Source organism: Spermophilus citellus, assembly GCF_964194105.1.
Source record: "Spermophilus citellus genome assembly, chromosome: 2".
Classification (NCBI taxonomy): domain Eukaryota; kingdom Metazoa; phylum Chordata; class Mammalia; order Rodentia; family Sciuridae; genus Spermophilus; species Spermophilus citellus.
In genome coordinates this window covers 38,933,247-38,951,823 of record NC_138183.1, presented here as the reverse complement: position 1 = coordinate 38,951,823, position 18,577 = coordinate 38,933,247, and the positions used below count along the sequence as shown (strand labels likewise).

General features: G+C 38.9%; 1 protein-coding gene across 2 annotated transcripts in view; it reads left to right on the top strand.

Annotated features, from left to right (window-relative positions):
* The first annotated feature begins 10,493 nt into the window (after positions 1-10,493).
* Positions 10,494-18,577, top strand: part of UBAP1 (ubiquitin associated protein 1) — a 51,911-nt gene continuing 43,827 nt past the window's right edge. For both annotated transcript variants that reach the window (XM_081281018.1, XM_081281017.1), the window contains exon 1: positions 10,494-10,633. The gene's annotated coding sequence lies outside the window, so the exon portion shown is untranslated. The remainder of the gene's footprint in view (positions 10,634-18,577) is intronic.

Here is an 18,577-nt window from a genome sequence, read left to right as displayed (position 1 = left end):
TGTGCCACCACCCCTAGTGATAAAATAAAAGTTTTCAGGCTGGGTGTGGTGGAACACACCTGTAATCCCAGAGCCTAGGGAGGATGAGGCAGGAGGAGTGCAAGTTCAAAGCCAGTCTCAGTGACTTAGTGAAGCCCTAAGCAACTTAGCAAGACCTTTCAAAATAAAAAGAGCTGGGGATGTGGCTCAGTGATTAAGCATCCTTAAATTCAATCCCCAGTACCAAAAAAATATTTTAAGAAAGCATAAACAAAGCTGGGGGTGTTGCTCAGTGGTAAGTGTATACTTAGTACATGCAAGACCTTGAGTCCAATCCCCAGACTAAAATATCCCACAAAAAACAAAACCCCAAACAAAACAAACCATAAACAAAATTAGGAAAAAGGCATGGTGGTCCATCCCTGTAATACCAGCTCCTCCAGAGGCTGAGCAGGCCAGCCTGTGGAATCTAGTGAGACCCTGTCTCAAAATAAAATGCTTGCCTAGCATTCTTGAGGGTTAGAGACCCAGTAATGAAAAAAAAAAAAAAAAAAAAGAAAATAGAAATCACCCATGTTTCCATCAGTAGTTAACCACTATTAATATCTTGGTGTATGTACTTTAAGAATTTCAAATTTAAAATTATATAGAAATAAACACAATTACTTATATACATACAAATAGAATTTTACAAAAGTGAGATTATTATTTTTTTTATTTAGAGGCAGGTCTCATTAAGTTGTTTAGGGCCTTGCTAAGTTGCTGAGACTGGCTTTGAAATTGTGATCCTCCTGCCTCAGCCTCCCTAGCTGCTGGGATTACAGCCCAGCCCTTTTTAATTCTTATATTTTATTTTTCGACAGGGTCTTGCTAAATTCCTGAGATTGGCCTTGAATTAACAGTTTTCCAGTCTCAGCCATCTGAATTGCTGGGATTATAGAAATGCACTACCATGCCTGGCTTTATTTTTTATTTTGAGATAGGATGTCTCTAAATTGCAGAGGTTGACCTTGAACCTGCAATCCTCTTGCCTCAGCCTCCTGATTCACTGGGATACAGGCATGCACCACTATGCCTGAGTGACTACTTTGGTTTTTAGTCTGGGGCTTATGATAGGAGTTTATCCAAACTAATGGCCTCCTGCAGTTTTATTTAACATTAGCTTAAATCCATAGTTTAAAGTTCTATCTTCGTGTTATATAGTTCTGTGGATTTACACAAATGCATAGTATCACACATTTAGTTGCAGTATCAGGTAAAATAATTAAACTGCCCTCAAATACCCTATACTTCATCTATTCAGCCCACTTCTTCAATCCCTGGCAACCACTGATCTTCTCACTCTGTATATAATTTTGCCTTTTTTTTTTTGTGGTACATGAGATTGACCTCATAACCTACACCCCAGCTCAAATTATATCTTTATATAACATCCTTTTTAATGGCTGCATAATATTGTCATAGTGGATTATTCAGTCAATCTTTTTTATTGAAAACCGGTAGATATTAAAGTTACATGACTTAAGACTAGAATGGTAACTCCAAACCTGGCATTCACATAGCATCAAATAAAATTTTGTTCACTTGGTACAGGATTCATTAACCCATGTATTTATACTTAACTGTATAGTGATATTTCACTGTCTTTTTTAAAAAAATATTTTTAATTGACTGTGGGCCTTTATTATTTATATGTATGCTGAGAATTGAACCCAGTGCCTCTCACATGCTATGTGAGTGCTCTACCACTGAGTCACAACCTCAGCTCAATATTTCACTATCTTTGGGCAAAGGAGACTTTTATATCTAATCCTGTATTGGAAACCAGAAGAAAACATCTGGCATTCGCCCTAATAGGAGAACCAAAGCATATCTGTAAACACTGTCTATTTTTCCTTCCAAAAGAGCCTTTCCAAATTTCTGGGAGTTTTCTTTGCCAACTTCTTGTCACAATTAGAGGCATTAGAAGCAAAAGTAACCTTTGAGGTCTCTCATAATGTTCTGGGGTGGGAGGCTGGATTCCCAGAACTTCCTGCTGTCCAGGAGCAGGTTATCATAGGATAACTCCACCCCACTTCCATAGATGCTAGTCTCTTCTCCCTCAAGCAAGGCAGCTAGGGATGTGCACTTTGTCCTCTGCACAAAAATGACTGACTGAGGGGTCCTGAGAGGACTGAAATCCGGTTGCAGTCAGCTAGTGAAGTCGTATACCCTGGCATTGAATCTACTCAAGTCTTTTTTTCTGTCATGTACAAAGGCATAATTTAGTCTAATGGCTGGCCTTGTCTTGGAGCTCACTGAGATTATTTAACTCTAATATAATTGTGTGTTTATGTGCTTTCTCCTGAGATTCTTGATTGCTGAAACCTAGTCTTGTTTGACCTTTGTTCCTTGGCAGCACAGGGCTTGGTGTATAGTAGACCTTGTTATATTAATCTTAATGAAATTCTATAGATGAGTATTTTGTCCTACTATCAGGACAATCTACTTACTCCATTTACAAAAATTTAATAAAATTAATTACTGTTTTCTAGGCTTCCTTTTTACCCCCCTTTCTTTTACTAGGTTTTCTCTTATCTTTCATATCTAGTTTTGCATCTCACTGACTATGAGCTACCCAATAAATTTTTCTATTTTTTTTGTGTGTGTTACTGTGGAATTGAATCCAGATCTTCTTGCTAGGCAAGTGCTCTATCACTGAATTATATCTTGGCCCTAGTCAGTACCTTTTTAGAGGTTACTGCATCTTGTTTTCATACCCATTCTCTGCTCCTCTTCAACATCCCTCAGCTCCTTTGCCAAATGGACGTGTACTATCTGATTGAGCTATGGAGGCACTGGCAGAAGACTGAAGGTGAGGAAGACAGAAGTCAGTGTAGTTCTTCCTCTCTTTTGTCTTTGGGAAATGTCCAAAATGTTCCAGCAGGAGCTACATCTCCTACATGGTTGCCATTTCCCCTCCTTTCTTGGTCCCAGATCCTGCCACCTACCTTACTCTAGTCAAGTTCTATTCTCTCTAAAGCCATGATAGATTGGTGTGTAGCCTTTCAGTCTTTTATCTGTGCACAAACACGTATCTCTATAGGTAATATCCACACACATATGTGTTTCTTCTTTGGTAATCTGCTTCTTTTTAAAACATTTCTTTTTAATATTTATTTTTTTAGTTGTAGTTGGACACAATACTTTTATTCCATTCATTTATTTTTTATGTGGTGCTGGGGATCGAACCTAGGGCCCCATGCATGCTAGGCAAGCACTCTACCACTGAGCCACAATCCCAGCCCGGTAATCTGCTTCTTGACAAGCTACATCCATTCTTTCTCTTCTACTGAGTCATTCTACTATTAATATGTAGGTCCTTTTGTATATTGGGAAAATTAACCCTTTTTCTGCTACATAGGTTATAAATATTTTTTTTTCTGGTGTTGAGGAAAAAACCCAGGGCCTGGAACACGCTAAACTAGCACTCTACTACTACTGAGCTGCATCCCCAGTCCTGCAAATATTTTCTTCTAGTTTATTTTTTCACTTTGTATATGCCAACTATTTCCTTTAAGGCTTCTGAATTCAGTGTTATGATTAGACAATTTTTTTTTCCTGCTACTGGATATTGAACCCAGTGGTGCTCTACCACAGACCTATATCCTAGCAACCCCCCCCCCCACCTTTTTTTTTTTTGAGATAGGGTCTCACTACATTGCCAAGGCTGGCCTGGGACTTGCAATCCTCCTGTCTTAGCCTCCTGAATTCATTGGGAATCATAGGTGTGTGTCACCATCCTTGGCTGTGATTTTTTTTTCCCCAAGGGAAGGGGAGGGGGTTGGGGGGTACTACTGAATGCAGGACTGCATCTCCAGTTCTTTTTTTTATTATTAGTTGTTCAAAATATTACAAAGCTCTTCACATATCATATTTCATACATTTGATTCAAGTGGGTTATGAACTCCCATTTTTACCCCGTATACAGATTGCAGAATCACATCGGTTACACATCCACGTTTTTACATACTGCCATACTAGTGTCTGTTGTATTCTGCTGCCTTTCCTATCCTCTACTATCCCCCCTCCCCTCCAGTTCTTTTTGAGACAGGGTCTTGCTAAAGTGCTGAGGCTGGCCTCAAACATGTGATATCCTCCTGAGTCGCTGAGATTATAGAAGTGCACAACCTTGCCTGGCTTTGATGGTTAATTTTAAATGTCAATTTAACTGGATTATGGAATTCTTAGAAACCTGAAAGGCATTATTTTGGGTGTGTCTTCGAAGGTGTTTTCAGAGGATATTAGCATGTGAGTCTGAGTTGACTAGATGAGGAATACTGCCCTCAGTGTGGATGAGTACCAACCAATTGCTGAGGGCCCGGAGAGATAAATACAGAGTCCTGTTATGTCTGTCCCCTCTTTGCTGAGAATGGGGACATGCTTAGCTCCTGCCTTGGACATCAGAACTCCAGGCTTACTGATCTTGAACTCTAGGACTTAAACCAGTGGTCCTCTCATTTTCAGTATTGGGGATTGAAGCTAGGGAGCTCTACTACTGAGGCACATTCTCAGTTATTTTTATTTTTTTAAATTTTGAGACAGGGTCTTTATAAATTGTAAAGGCTGAACTTGAACTTATAATCCTCCTGGCTTAGTTTCCTGAGCAGCTGGAATTACAAGCTTGAGCCACCAGGTCTAGCCTAGAATCACTTTGTGTGTGTGTGTGTGTGTATCTTCATTCTTCTGGATGTAAAATCATCTTTATATATTCATAGTCATCAGAGTAATTTCATCTTCATATGATGGTCATCATGTAGGTCTTAGAATTGGAAAGAACTTCAGAGGTGACCAGAGATCTGAATCCTTCATTGTAACTGTAAGCTTCTGGGGGAAGGGCACAAGGTTTCAACTTGACCTTCAAGGTTCTAAGAATTCATTCTGACTTTTCTCTTAGTTTTCCTCAGATAAAAGATGCCTTTGCCAAGGATTCCAGTGACTGTATTTATAGCCTTAGAACTGTTAAACCCAAGCCAACCCTCCTCCCACTTCCCTCCTGGTTTCTCCAACCTTATCTCCCTCTACTATTCTACATATATCCTTTGTTCTACTTACTGATTCTGAATTTTCCTAAAACTTTCCTGTATCCATGTCTTTGCTTAGACTACACTGGACACCCTTCATTTTTCTTGTCCTTTAAGCCTAACTTAAATGCTTCAATTTTTCATGAAGTCTCCCTTGTTTTCTCAAGTCTGCCTGAACTACTTCTCCTTAGTCCTTGTGCATGAATTATGCTACTTAGGGAGCTCATGAGATTTTTTTGTCAGATACCATCATTATCTATTCACGTGTCTAACCCCTCATTGGACCTTTGTAACAGTATCTTTGTAGCCTCATGCACAGTGCCTGGCACATGGTAGGACTTAGTGAATGCTGGATGGAAATATGAATTAAAGACTACAGGTACTTGTCTGTCTTTCGTATCTCTTTCCTTAGACATCTCAACTGCATAGTATATGAAAGGAGGGGAAATAAAGTGAGAAAAAGGAAGGGATATAAGCTGGTGTCCCTTGGTATGAAGTGCTATTGAAGGCCAGCAGCAGCAGAAGAGGACTTGACATTTTCTTCAGTCTCTTCTGGTTCTAGGTGAGTTACCCGAGATTCACAACTAGAAACTGAAGAAGTATGAATCACTTGTAGGAAGGTCAAGAGTTTTTTTTTTTTTTTTCAATACTAGAAATTCAACCCAGGGGCACTCTACCACTGAGCTACATCCTCAGACTTTAATTTTTTGAGACAGGGTTGTAATCCTTCTGCCTTAGCCTCTGAGTAGCTGAGATTATAGGTATGTACCACAACATCTGGCTGGTATTTGTTTTCCTAGGGAAATGTCCCCATTTTCTTTTTCCGTTTGGTGCTGGGGATTGAACCCAGGATCTTGTTGCATGCTAAGCATATGCTTTATTACTGAGCTATACCCCCTACTCGCACTTCCTTTCCATTTCTTAAAGATAGGCAACCCCCATGGAGGGTGGTGGGGGTACTTAGCAGCCTGATTCTCACTTAAAGCAAGAAGGCAGAAAAGGAAAAATTATTGGATCAGGAAACATAGGCTGATAGGAAATCTCAGAAAGTCCCTGTCTTGTGGGGGAGTCTCGTCCTTGGTCTCTGAGAGGCACAGGATTGGCTTCTGAGTTTTTTTTTTTTTTTTTCTGTTCTATTCCTTCCTGGCACAAAAGTCTTCTGATTTCTTTTCTGATTCTGCAGCCACTACTTCTCCATTTTTTCTCTTCTCTTGCTCTATTTGTCAACGTTCCAGAGTCCTATCTTCAGAATATATATATTTTTTCAGTATGGGAAGGTTGTGCACTTCTATAATCTCAGCACTCATCATACTAGGTCTTATGTATGCTAGGCAAGTGCTCTACCACTGAGCTACCTTTGGATTTTCCACTCATTCAGCCAATTTAAGATAAGTTCTGCCATTATCTTAATCTCAGTGTGAACTCATTATTTCCCTTACCTAATTCCCTTTGGATTTTCCACTCATTCAGCATTCTACTCAGTGGTAGAATGCATGCATCTCTTGCCTGGATTACTACAGTAATAAAGATGGCCTTTCTTCCACTTTTCCACCTCTTTATTTTAATCTCAATGTGGTGACTAGACTGGGTTGATCCTGCCACCACATAAAAAAATAAAACAAATAAAATACAGTGATTGTTCTAGTCAGCTTTTTCATCTCTACAACCAAAAAGACTCAACAAGAATAATTAGAGGAAGAAAATTTTATTTGGCTCAAAGTTTTAGGGGTCTCAGTGTGTACAGACAGCCAACTCCATAGCTCTGAGCCAGAGGTGAGGCAGAACATCATGACAGAAGGGTGTGGTAGAGGAAAGCAACTCAGAACACAGTCACCAGGAAGCAGAGAATTTGGCTCATCAGGAACAAAATGTAAACCCTAAAGGCACGCCCCCAGTGACCTATTTCTTTTAGTCACACCCTACCTGCCTACAGTTGCCACCCAGTTAATTCATATCAGCAGATTAATGCACTGATTAGGTTAAGGCTCTCATAACCCAATCATTTCACCTCTAAACTTTGTTGCATTGACTTACACATGAGTTTTTGAGGGATACCTCATCTAAATGATAACCGTGATCCTGTAAAAAACTTGGACCTTGTCCCTTCTCTGCTCAAAACTCCTGTGGCTTTTGTCTTATTTAAAGTAAAAATCAAGCCAGGCACAGGGGCGACCACTTGTAATTCCAGTGACTCCAGAGGCCGAGTCAGGAGGATTGCAAGTTTGAAGTTAGTTTTAGCAATGTAGCAAGACCCTGTCTCAAATTAAAAAATAAAAACAAAAGGACTGGGGATATGGCTTAGTGTTTAAGGGCCCTTTGGTTCAATACCCAGTACCAAAACAAAACACACAAATAAGTAAAAGTCAAAATCCTTAGGATAGATGGGCATGGTGGCTTAGGTCTTTTTTTTTTTTTTTTTTTTGGTGGTGGTGCTGGGGATTGAACCCAGGGCCATGTGGTGCATGTGAGGCAAACACTCAACAAACCTAACTATATCCCTACACCTCTGATGGCATAGGTCTTAATCCAACTCCTCCCTGAGGCAGGACAATTATTAGTTTGAGGATACCCTAGACAACTGTGTGAGATCTAGTCTCAGGAAAAAAAAATTCTTAAAATGATCTACCAGACTTTATTTGCTTTAGCTAGCTGTTATCTCTCTGACTTCATCTCTCATTATACTCTTTGCTCACTCCATTCCAGTTTACTCACCTGTTCCTACATCATAAGAGGTGATCTTCTACCTCAGGGCCTTTTATACTTGCTGTTCCCTTGCCCTGGTATTATCTTCTAGATATTTGCATGGTTCATTTCTTTACTTCTTCCAGGGTTTTTTCTTTCTTTCTTTTTTTTTTGTACTGGAGACATTTTTTTTTTTTTAAACCCAGGGACACTTAACCACCGTGCCACATCCCCAGCCATTTCTTATTTCTTATTTTGGGATAGGGTCTCACTAAGTTGCTTAGAGCCTTGCTAAGTTGCTGAGACTGGCTTTAACTTTGCAATCCTTCTATCTCAGCCTCCTGTGCCGCTGGGATTATAGGCATGCGACACAGCATCTGGCATCTTTCAGATCTTTATTTAGATGCTACCTTTCCAGTGAGGCCTTGTCACCATTTCTAAATTTCAACCATGAATATTTTCTCTCATTTCCCTTGTTTTATTCTTCCTAGCATTCATCATTTTTTTTAAAGAGAGAGAGAGAGAATTTTTTAATATTTATTTTTCAGCACCACATAAATAATCTTTATTTTATTTTATGTGGTGCTGTGGATCGAACCCAGCGTCCTGCACATGCCAGGCGAGCGCGTTACCGCTTGAGCCTCATTTTTATCTATTAGCTATCTTCCTCTAGAAGAAGAGTTCCTATAATAACATGGATTTTTTTTTTGAGAGAGAGAGAGATTGAGATTTTAATATTTATATTTTAGTTTTTGGCGGACACAACATCTTTGTTTGTATGTGGTGCTGAGGAGTGAACCTGGGCCGCATGCATGCCAGGTGAGCGCACTACCGCTTGAGCCACATCCCCAGCCCAGAACATGGATATTTTTAATTTGCTTTATTATGTTGTCAAACCCCCAGTGCTGAGAACAGTGACTGGTATAGTAAAGATACTCAATAAGTATTTATTGAATGAATGAGTAAAGTCTATTTGTTCAAGGAGTACCAATATAGTACACATCTATTCCTTACCTTTATCCTGATTTCCAGGCTCATATTCCCTCTTTTACATCCCTCCAGAAAGTTCTGCCATTATCTTAATCTCAGTGTGAACTCATTATTTCCCTTACCTAAGCAAGGCTCTACTTCAGTTCCAGGTGATTCTTGTTTCTGTTAATAAAGGACCCTCAAAACATCACCTTTTCCCCTTATATTGCACATTTAAAAAATTTTTTTTTCATTGTCAATGGATCTTTATTTTATTTTTTACTTATATGTGGTGCTGAGAACCGAACCCAGTGCCTCATACATACTAGGCAAGTGTTCTGCCACTGAGCTACAACACCAGCCCCTATATTGTACATTTCTAAATCTAGTTGAGTCAATCTCCCAGATTTCCCTCCAGTTTATCAACTAGTCTCCATCACCCTCTGCTTCTGATTTAGTTCAGGTGTGAATATTTTACTCAATATAAGTCTACCAATAATCTACTTTATTCCCTGCTATCATTTTAATTCTAATGATGAAAAGTTTACTCAGCTTGGGCTGGGGTTGTGGCTCAATGGTAGAGCACTTGCTTAGCATGTGTGAGGCACTAGGTTTGATTCTCAGTACTGCATATGAATAAAGTAATAAAGGTCCAACAACAAAAAAAATTTTAAAAAGTTTACTCAGCTCACTGTTCTTTTCACAAATTTGTGCCTGACCATTACCTGCTTAACTAAGTAAGCAGATAATTCAGAATTGTTGTCCTGTGCTCACTTTGACCCTCCTTTCTGGAATGCTGCATCCAGAGTTAAAGTTGTGCATTCTTACAAATATTATCTTCTCTGCTATTTAAGTTCTGGAGAAAAAAATACACTGGAGAAGTAGACATGGGAGTGAACATATGCCTTCTGCACCCGGAGTAGTGATATAAATCTTTCCTAATCCCTTAGGCAGAAGTAAATTTTTCAAAGCAAAAATGGGGGCTGGGATGAAATTCAGTGGTAAAGAGTTTGTCTAGCATGCACAGGGCCCTGGGTTTGATCCCAGCACCTGTGACACTTTTACTGGATTTAACTATTTATGTTTCTATTTCTCCCTTTGATTAGAAAATTTTGAGAACAAAGATTCATCTTATTCAGATATGAATCCTCCTTGCACCTAATTCTAGCAGACATGCAAAAAAATACAGAAGGCAGTGAAGGCTTGGGATTGGATTATCTGGTTTAAACCCATTGAAAGTCAAAACTAGAGATAGATTTATTCTTTTGTATTTGTGGTACTGGGGATTGAACCCAGGGCTTTGCGCATGTTAAGCAAGTACTATATCACCGACCTACATTCTCAGCCCTTGGAGAGAGATTTAGTGGTCATTTTCTAGTTTATTCATTTATAGAGAAAAATGAGGCCCAGAGAGAGTATGACTTGCTGACCCAGAAGAGAAGTTAGACGTTTTGATTTTCAAGTAGGACTCACTGCTACGTCTTTGTGCACCTTTAGCGAGTCAATGTTCTTGGGCTCTCCGCTTTAATAAGTCTTACCCTCTTAGTGACCCCTCTATTTTTTCCTTCTCCTTGGGGTCAGCACAGCTCATCCATTCCAACTTCAAAGCTCTAGGTTGCGGGAGTAGCTCAGCTCTAGGAAAAGGGATTAGTTACGTCACCGTCGGCTCCTCCCATTGGTCCCGGCGGGTGGAGCGCGGCGCCATGACGTCGGACGCCCAAAGGGGAGGAGCGGTGAAGGGGAGGAGGAGGGAAGTAGGACTTCAACATGGCGGCCGAGGTACTGGCGGTGGCTACCGCCTGGCCCGGAGCGGGCAGAGTTGGAAGTGGTGTCTTTCGCTTTCCCTAAGGGCGTCGGAAACTTAGGGGGGACTGAGCCTGGGAGGTCGGCTGGCGCCAGAACCTTTCGGCTTTTGGGACGGCAGCGGCAGCAGCGTTCAGGTGAGGGGGCCTCTCTGGGGGAGGAGGAAAGAGGGGCGGAGTTGGGGGGAGGGGGCCGGTACTGAGCGACCTACCGAGGAGGAAACCTGGGGAAAGACTGGAGGCCCTGCGGGGTGAAAGGAACTGGAGTTAATGGGTGGGAGGGAGAAGGGGTTAGACCGAGATCCGAGACTTAGGAGGATTCTGGGAGAAGGGTCGGAGTGACAGGACGAGAGTTAAAGGGGAGGAGGGCAGAAGAGATGTGGGAAAATGAGTTCGGATTACGAGCACTAATACTCTACTAGAAAGATGGGCGTATTGGACACGTATCGGGTTAAAGGGAGAACTCGGTGTAAACTAGAAAATGTTGGGGAGAGGGACCCAGGTTTTAGTATAGAAGCTGAGCGCTGGGGAGTTGCGGGTGAGCTGGAAATGTGTAGATTTAGATATCTGTGAGGCAGTGAGATTAGGGAGAAATGGAGACCAGACCAGGGTTGAGTGTTTTTTGGGTATATCTTTGGCATCGTCTGGTCTTCTCCAGGTATTACCTTTTTTGTTTGTTTCGCTGGTGGAGATTTATCTGAACAGCCCCAAATCTTTCTTGTGACACCAAGTTACAGTTCGCTTATTTGATTTATATCTGTGATCTCTGACCTTTGTGTTCTTGCCACATGTAATTGTTTACAGACTAACGTTTTAAAAGTTATGGCTGGGCGTAAAAATAGACTTTCTGTTAAACTGGATTAACATTTTGAGAGTCTTTAGACACCAAGGAGTGCAGCAAAACCAGATTTGGTAATTTACTTACTAAACATCTTCTGTGCTAACCTTACATTGTAATGCTTTATCTCTTTCCTCAGTTCTCATTATTAGTATCTGAGAATTTGAATAGATGTGATGGATATTTCTCTGCTTAATTTTATTAGATTTGATGGTGGAGGGAAAAAAGACACTTAGTTCTCAGGGACAGATAGCTTTTTCTAGTTAACGTCCCAACCTAGTTAAACTGAAAATTTTTATTTTATCCTATAGAAAAGAATGTGAAATGTCCAAAGTCTAAAACAATTACAGTGTTTGCATCAAAGTAGAATTTTATATTAAAACAAGAATTTTATAAATTAAATTTTGCTTCGGTCTATTTTCAGTTTCTTATTTATTGAATGCCTACTGTGTGCTTCATTAATGAGTCATTGTAATTATGGAAGTGGGAAGTTAGAAAATTAATGTTTCTCTAGTAAGCATCTCTTACAGCACAGCAGATAACTTATTAACCACGCTGTGGCTTCTTTGGAGTGGGGGGAGTGTTAGAAATGAAAGCAAAGGAGGAAAATTAAGTAAATGTATATAAAAATGTCTTGAATGTCTTTTGCTTGGTATTTAAGATTCATTACTACATTATAACATGTTTTATGTTTGTAACACGTTATCATTATTTTTGCAGTACCAGGGATTGAACCCAGGAGCATTCTAACTTTTATCTACATCCTCCACCCTTGTTTTTTTTAAATTTTGAAATAGGGTCTTGCTTAATTGACCATACTTTCCACTTAATTTGTGACCTTCTGCCTCTTGGGTTACTGGGATTACTGGCATGTACCACTATGCCTGGTCTGATATTTCTTTTTACTTTGAAAAAGGTAGTAACAGTACTCTGATAAGATAATATTAGGTCTGTAGACAAGTCTCATCAATGGTTGTTAGTGCACTTTTTTTTTTTTTTTTTTGGATTATTAATGTATTTTTCTTTCTTTTTTTTTTTAAATTTTTTTTTTTTACATTTTTTTTATTGGTTGTTCACAACATTACAAAGCTCTTGACATATTATATTTCATACATTAGATTGACATGGGTTATGAACTCCTAATTTTACCCCAAATGCAGATTGCAGAATCACGTCAGTTACACATCCACAATTTTACATAATGCACTAATAGTAATTGTTGTATTCTGCTACCTTTCCTATCCCCTACTATCCCCCCTCCCCTCCCCTCCCCTCCCATCTTCTCTCTCTACCCCATCTACTGTAATTCATTTCTCTCTTTGTTTATTTTCCCATTCCCCTCACAACCTCTTATATGTAATTTTGTTTAGCAATGAGTGTCTCCCTTCATTTCCATGCAATTTCCCTTTTCTCTCCCTTTCCCTCCCATCTCAAGTCTCTGTTTAATGTTACTCTTTTCTTCCTACTCTTCCTCCCTGCTCTGTTCATACTTGCTCTCATTATATCAAAGAAGACATTTGGTATCTGTTTTTTAGGGTTTGGCTAGCTTCACTAAGCATAATCTGCTCTAATGCCATCCATTTCCCTGAAAATTCTATGATTTTGTCATTTTTTATTGCTGCATAGTACTCCATTGTGTATAGATGCCACATTTTTTTTATCCATTCATCTATTGAAGGGCATCTGGGTTGGTTCCACAGTCTAGCTATTGTGAATTGTGCTGCTATGAACATCGATGTGGCAGTGTCCCTGTAGCATGCTCTTTTAAGGTCTTCAGGGAATAGTCCGAGAAGGGCAATAGCAGGGTCAAATGGTGGTTCCATTCCCAGCTTTCTCAGGAATCTCCAAACTGCTTTCCAAATTGGCCGCACCAATTTGCAGTCCCACCAGCAATGTACAAGTGTACCCTTTTCTCCACATCCTCGCCAGCACTTGTTGTTGTTTGAATTCATAGTGGCTGCCAATCTTACTGGAGTGAGATGGTATCTTAGGGTGGTTTTGATTTGCATTTCTCTGACTGCTAGAGATGGAGAGCATTTTTTCATGTACTTGTTGATTGATTGTATATCCTCCTCTGAGAAGTGTCTGTTCAGGTCCTTGGCCCATTTGTTGATTGGGTTATTTGTTATCTTATTGTCTAATTTTTTGAGTTATTTGTATACTCTGGATATTAGGGCTCTATCTGAAGTGTGAGGCGTAAAAAGTTAGTGCACTTTTTTGACTGGCAACTTCACTTTATCTTGTGTGTCTTTTCTTTTGTCCTCTTTACTAAGGTATTTAAAAGGAGAGTCCTGTAAGTTTAATTTAGTGACTAAAATTCTTTTCAAGTAATTTGAATTAGCATAACTCCCCGAGTGTACATACCAGTATTCTTGTTTTTCTTGTTGTAGTGTTAAATGCATTATGACTGTTCAAATGTAGATATTTCAACATAAACTAATATTTTCCCCCATAAACTGATCAGAAAAAAGGATACCATTCCTTGGTCATTAGTCAGGTGGTTTTCTTTAAATAGTCTTTCTCAAGAAATGTATTTCTCATTAGAGACCATTATATTAAGTGAAATAAGTCAAACTCAGAAGATCAAGGGTCATATGTTTTCTTTCTTGTGGAAGCTAGAGAGGACAAAGGAAAAGAAAGGTGTGTGTGTAGGTGTCTCATGAAATTCAAAGGGAGATCAGTAGAGGAAAGGGTTAGGGGATGGGAGATGAGGAGGGAAAGGAGAAAGACTAGGGAGTAATATGGGCCAAATTATATTGTGCATGTATGAATATATAGTAGTAAATCCCATCATAATATATAACTATAATGCACCAATAAAAAAAGAAATGCATTTCTCTAAGAAATGATTGTTTACAACATTAAGTTTTTCTTAGAATCATAGAGTGAAAAGAAAATTAGAAATCACTTTGGTTTTGTTTCCCACACAGCATGGAAATTAAAGATCCATCTTTTTTTTTTTAAGATATTTTGTAGAAAATGATGGTGGGACGCAGGTGTACTTTACCAGTGAAATACATTGCCAGCCCTTTAAAAAAAATTTTTTTTTTTGAGAGAGTGGCTTTGAACTTGTGATCCTCCTGCCTCAGCCTTTGGGATTATTGGCCAGTACCACAACTCTAGGCTCTTTTTTTTTTTTTTTTTAATGAGTAGCAGAATAAGAGATTTATAAAGGGACAGTACACTAATGGGGAGCAGGCAGTCACACCGAGACAGTGAGTCACTGAGAATTTCTTATGGGAAAAGTACTTTCAGTTAGAAAAAGAACAAAATGTTTTGCTTTTCCAACAGTAGTGGGTAGTGTACAGTTTCCTGTAATAATGGAAATAACTTGAATATAATAATAATATTTTTGATCTGGACATAGTGGTATATGCCTGTAATTCTGGTGCCATGGGAAACTGAGGTAGAAGAATCCCAAATTTGAGGCCAGCCTAGGCAATTTAGTGAGACTGCCCCTCAAAATAAAAAGGGCTAAGGATGTAGCTGAGTGGTAGAGTGTTTCTTAGTGAATCCCCAGTACAACCCAAGGTGGGGAAAAGTATTTTTCTGCAGGGAGTAAGGCCTGTGGGATGTAGCTCAATGGAAGAGTGCTTGCTTAGCATGCTTGAGACCTTGGGTTTGATTCCCAGGTGAGGGACAAGAGGGAAGGTGCTAATCCTGGGTATATATTAATTAGCCAGTAACACTACATAATCTCACTTAATCCTTAACAGTTTGAGGGGGAAGTAGGTTGATTATATATATATATATATATTATGTTTTGAGGAATCTGAGGATCAGAGAAGTGGAGTAACTAAGTTTTTTGTTTTTTTTTTTGAGAGAGAGAGAGAGAATTTTAATATTTATTTTTAGTTTTCGGCGGACACAACATCTTTATTTGTATGTGGTGCTGAGGATCGAACCCAGGCCGCATGCATGCCGGGCGAGCGCACTACCTCTTGAACCACATCCCCAGCCCAAGTAACTAAGTTTATAGCTGTAAAATGATAGAATTTGGATTTAGATCTGTCTGATTTGAGTGCTCATGCTGCACATGAACTATGGAATGGTCACAGGGCCATAAAGTATAAGTAGTGGTTACAAAGTAATGCCTTTTAAAACTACTTGTTTTCACTGAAATACTGTAACTGGAATGAAAATGGCTCATTGAAATTTTAGTACTTCATAATGTCATTAATATTCTGGGAGGAAATAAATACCTGAATATTTTATTCTTCACAAAATAAATTGGGTAAGTTTTTTTTTTTTTTAATGAGCTATGTACAGTGTCATTCTATTACTTTATCTATTTTTCTTTTTGTGGTGCTAAGGATTGAACCCAGAGCTTCATGCATGCTAGATAAGAGCTCTCTATCTACTACTGAGCTACATCTATAAACTCCCCCACCCCCACTTTTTCTCTAAAGGGCTGGGGATGTAGCTTAGTGCTTGAGTGCTTCCTAGCATGCACATGAACCTGGGTTCATTAATCAAATTGTATTTTACTTTTGTATTGGTGAGTCAGCTTGGACTTAGTTCATTAAGGGTCAAAATTTGTATTTGGCAGTAATTGGCATGTGTTCTCAAAATGCTAGATTGGTCATTATTAGTTGCTTAATGCTTACCAAACACTTCTAGTGTTTGAGTCACTGAATTGGCTCATGGCAATTGTCCATCTTGTGGTTACTGAGTCAAGCAAGAGCAAGGTGTGTGTGTGAGTTTTTTTTTTTTTTTTTTTTTAAAGGTTTCACTTCTTCCCCAACATTTGAAATTATGGACTTTTACATATTTTCTTTTCTTTTTTTTTTTTTTGTTACCAGGGATGGAACTCAAAAGAACTTTACCACTGAGCTACACCCCCAGCCCTTTTCATTTTTTATTTTCAGACAATGCCTTACTAAATTCCTGAGACTTGCTGTCTTTCTACCTCAGCCTCCCAAGTTGTTGGAATTATGGGTGTGCTTCACTGTGTCTAATGACTTTTACATATTTCTGTCTGGTGGGTTTAAAATGTTGTGGGGTACATGGGTCCATTCCTGTAATGCCAGTAACTTGGGAGACTGAGGCAGGAGGATTGCAAGTTTGAGGTCAGCTTGGGCAACTTAGCAGATCCTGTCTCAAAAAACAAAACAAAAAGGATTGGGGATGTAGTTCACTGTTAAAGCATTTGCCTTGCATGTGTGAGGCTATGGTTTCAATCCCTAGTATTAAAAAAAAAAAAAATCTGATGTGTTTTTTGTATTTCCTGAAGCTGAACATAGGTTTTCATAGGTTCATTGGTCATTTGTGCTATTGTGAAGTGTGTATTAAAGTCATTGTCTTTTTTTAATATTTATTTTTTGAGTTGTAGTTGGATACAATACCTTTATTTCACTTATTTATTTTTATGTGCTGCTGAGGATTTTGATTATGGTGCTATTGAATCTGTAGATTCTTTTGCAGATGTTAACATATAGTGTTCCAATCTATAAACATGATACGTTGATTTATTTAGGTATTTAACTTCTCTTAGCATTTTTTATAGTTTTCATTTTATACAAAGGTTTTGTATATTATTTTTATGCAGTAAATCCCTAAGCGTTTAATAATTTTTGGTGCTATTATATTATTAAAGAAATGTTAACATCTGATTGTTTATTGTTTCTGTGTGATAAACACACACACACACACACACATATAGACACATAGGTGTGTATGCAAGTCTGAGAGGAAGCACAGAGTCAGTGTACTTTTGGTCAGTATACAGTATTTTTGTGGTGCTGGGGCTTGAACCCCAGGCCTTGCTTGTGCTAGGAAAGTACTCTACCACTGAGCTACATCCTTACCCCTTTCATTGCTAATATGTTAAAAAACATTTTTTTAAAAATAACTTTTATTTATTTATTTATTTATGCTGAGGATTGAACCCAGGGCCTTGCACATGCGAGGCGAGTGCTCTACTGCTGAGCCATAACCCCAACCCCTAAAAAACATTTTTTAAAAAATGTATGTATTGTATATCCTGCAATCTTGTTGAACTCATTTATTAGTTCTAGTTTTTTTTTTTTTTTTGTAGATTACACTAGGTTTTCTACAGGCCATGTCATCTGTGAATAAGTATAATTTGTTTTGTAATCTGAATATCTTTTGTCTTTTTTTTTTTAATCACTGGCTAGCTCCTCCAGTATAATGTTGAAAATAAGTGATGAGAATAAACATCCTTGCCTTATTTGTAAACTTAATGGGAAAGTATGATTTTTTATTTTCTTGGTACCGAGGATTGAACGAACCCAGGGGTGCTTAATCACTGAGCCACATCCCCAGCCCTTTTTATGTTTTTATTTAGAGACAGGGTCTCCTCAAGTTGCTTAAACCTTCACTAAGTTGCTGAATCTGGCTTTGAACTTGTGATCCTCCTGCCTCAGGCTTCTAAACTGCTGGGATTACAGGTGTGTGCCACTGCGACCTGTGGAAAGTATGATTTCAACTGTAGTTTTTTATGTGTCCCCTTTGTTGAGTTGAGTAGTATACCTTTTATTCTTGGTTTGTAAAAAGGTTTTTGGTTTTTGTGGGGTTTTTTGGTACTTGGGGTTTAACCCAGGGCACATTCATGCTAGGCAAGGGCTCTGCCACTGTAATAAATCCCCAGCTTTTTTTCATATATTTTTTTTATATCTTTATTTCATTTTTACATGGTGCTGAAGGTTGAGCCCAGTGCCTCACATGAGCTAGGCAAGCGCTCTACCACTGAGCCACAACCCCAGCCCTCAAACTTTTCTTTTGAAGTCATGCATGTACCTGTAAACCCAGCAACCTGAGGAAGGAGGATTGCAAGTTAGAGGCCAACTTTTAGCCATTTAGTGAGACCCTTAGCAACTTACAGATACGCTGTCTCAAAATTAAAACAAAAGACTCGGTTAGTAGCTGAGTGCTCCTGTGTTCAATATATAGTAGTAGTAGTAGTATTACTTTGTAATTTTTTTTAAGTATTTATTTTTTAGTTGTAGTTGGACACAATACTTTTATTTATGTTTATGTGGTTCCGAGGATCGAACCCAGGGCCTCACAAATGCTAAGTGAGTGTTCTACCTCTGAGCCACAACCCCAACCTCTCCCCAGTCCCACTTAAATTTTTTTTTTTTTTTGAGAGAGAGAGAGAGAATTTTTTTAAAAAAATATTTATTTATTTATTAGTTATTGGCGGACACAACATCTTTGTATGTGGTGCTGGAGGATCGAACCCGGGCCGCACGCATGCCAGGCGAGCGCGCTACCGCTTGAGC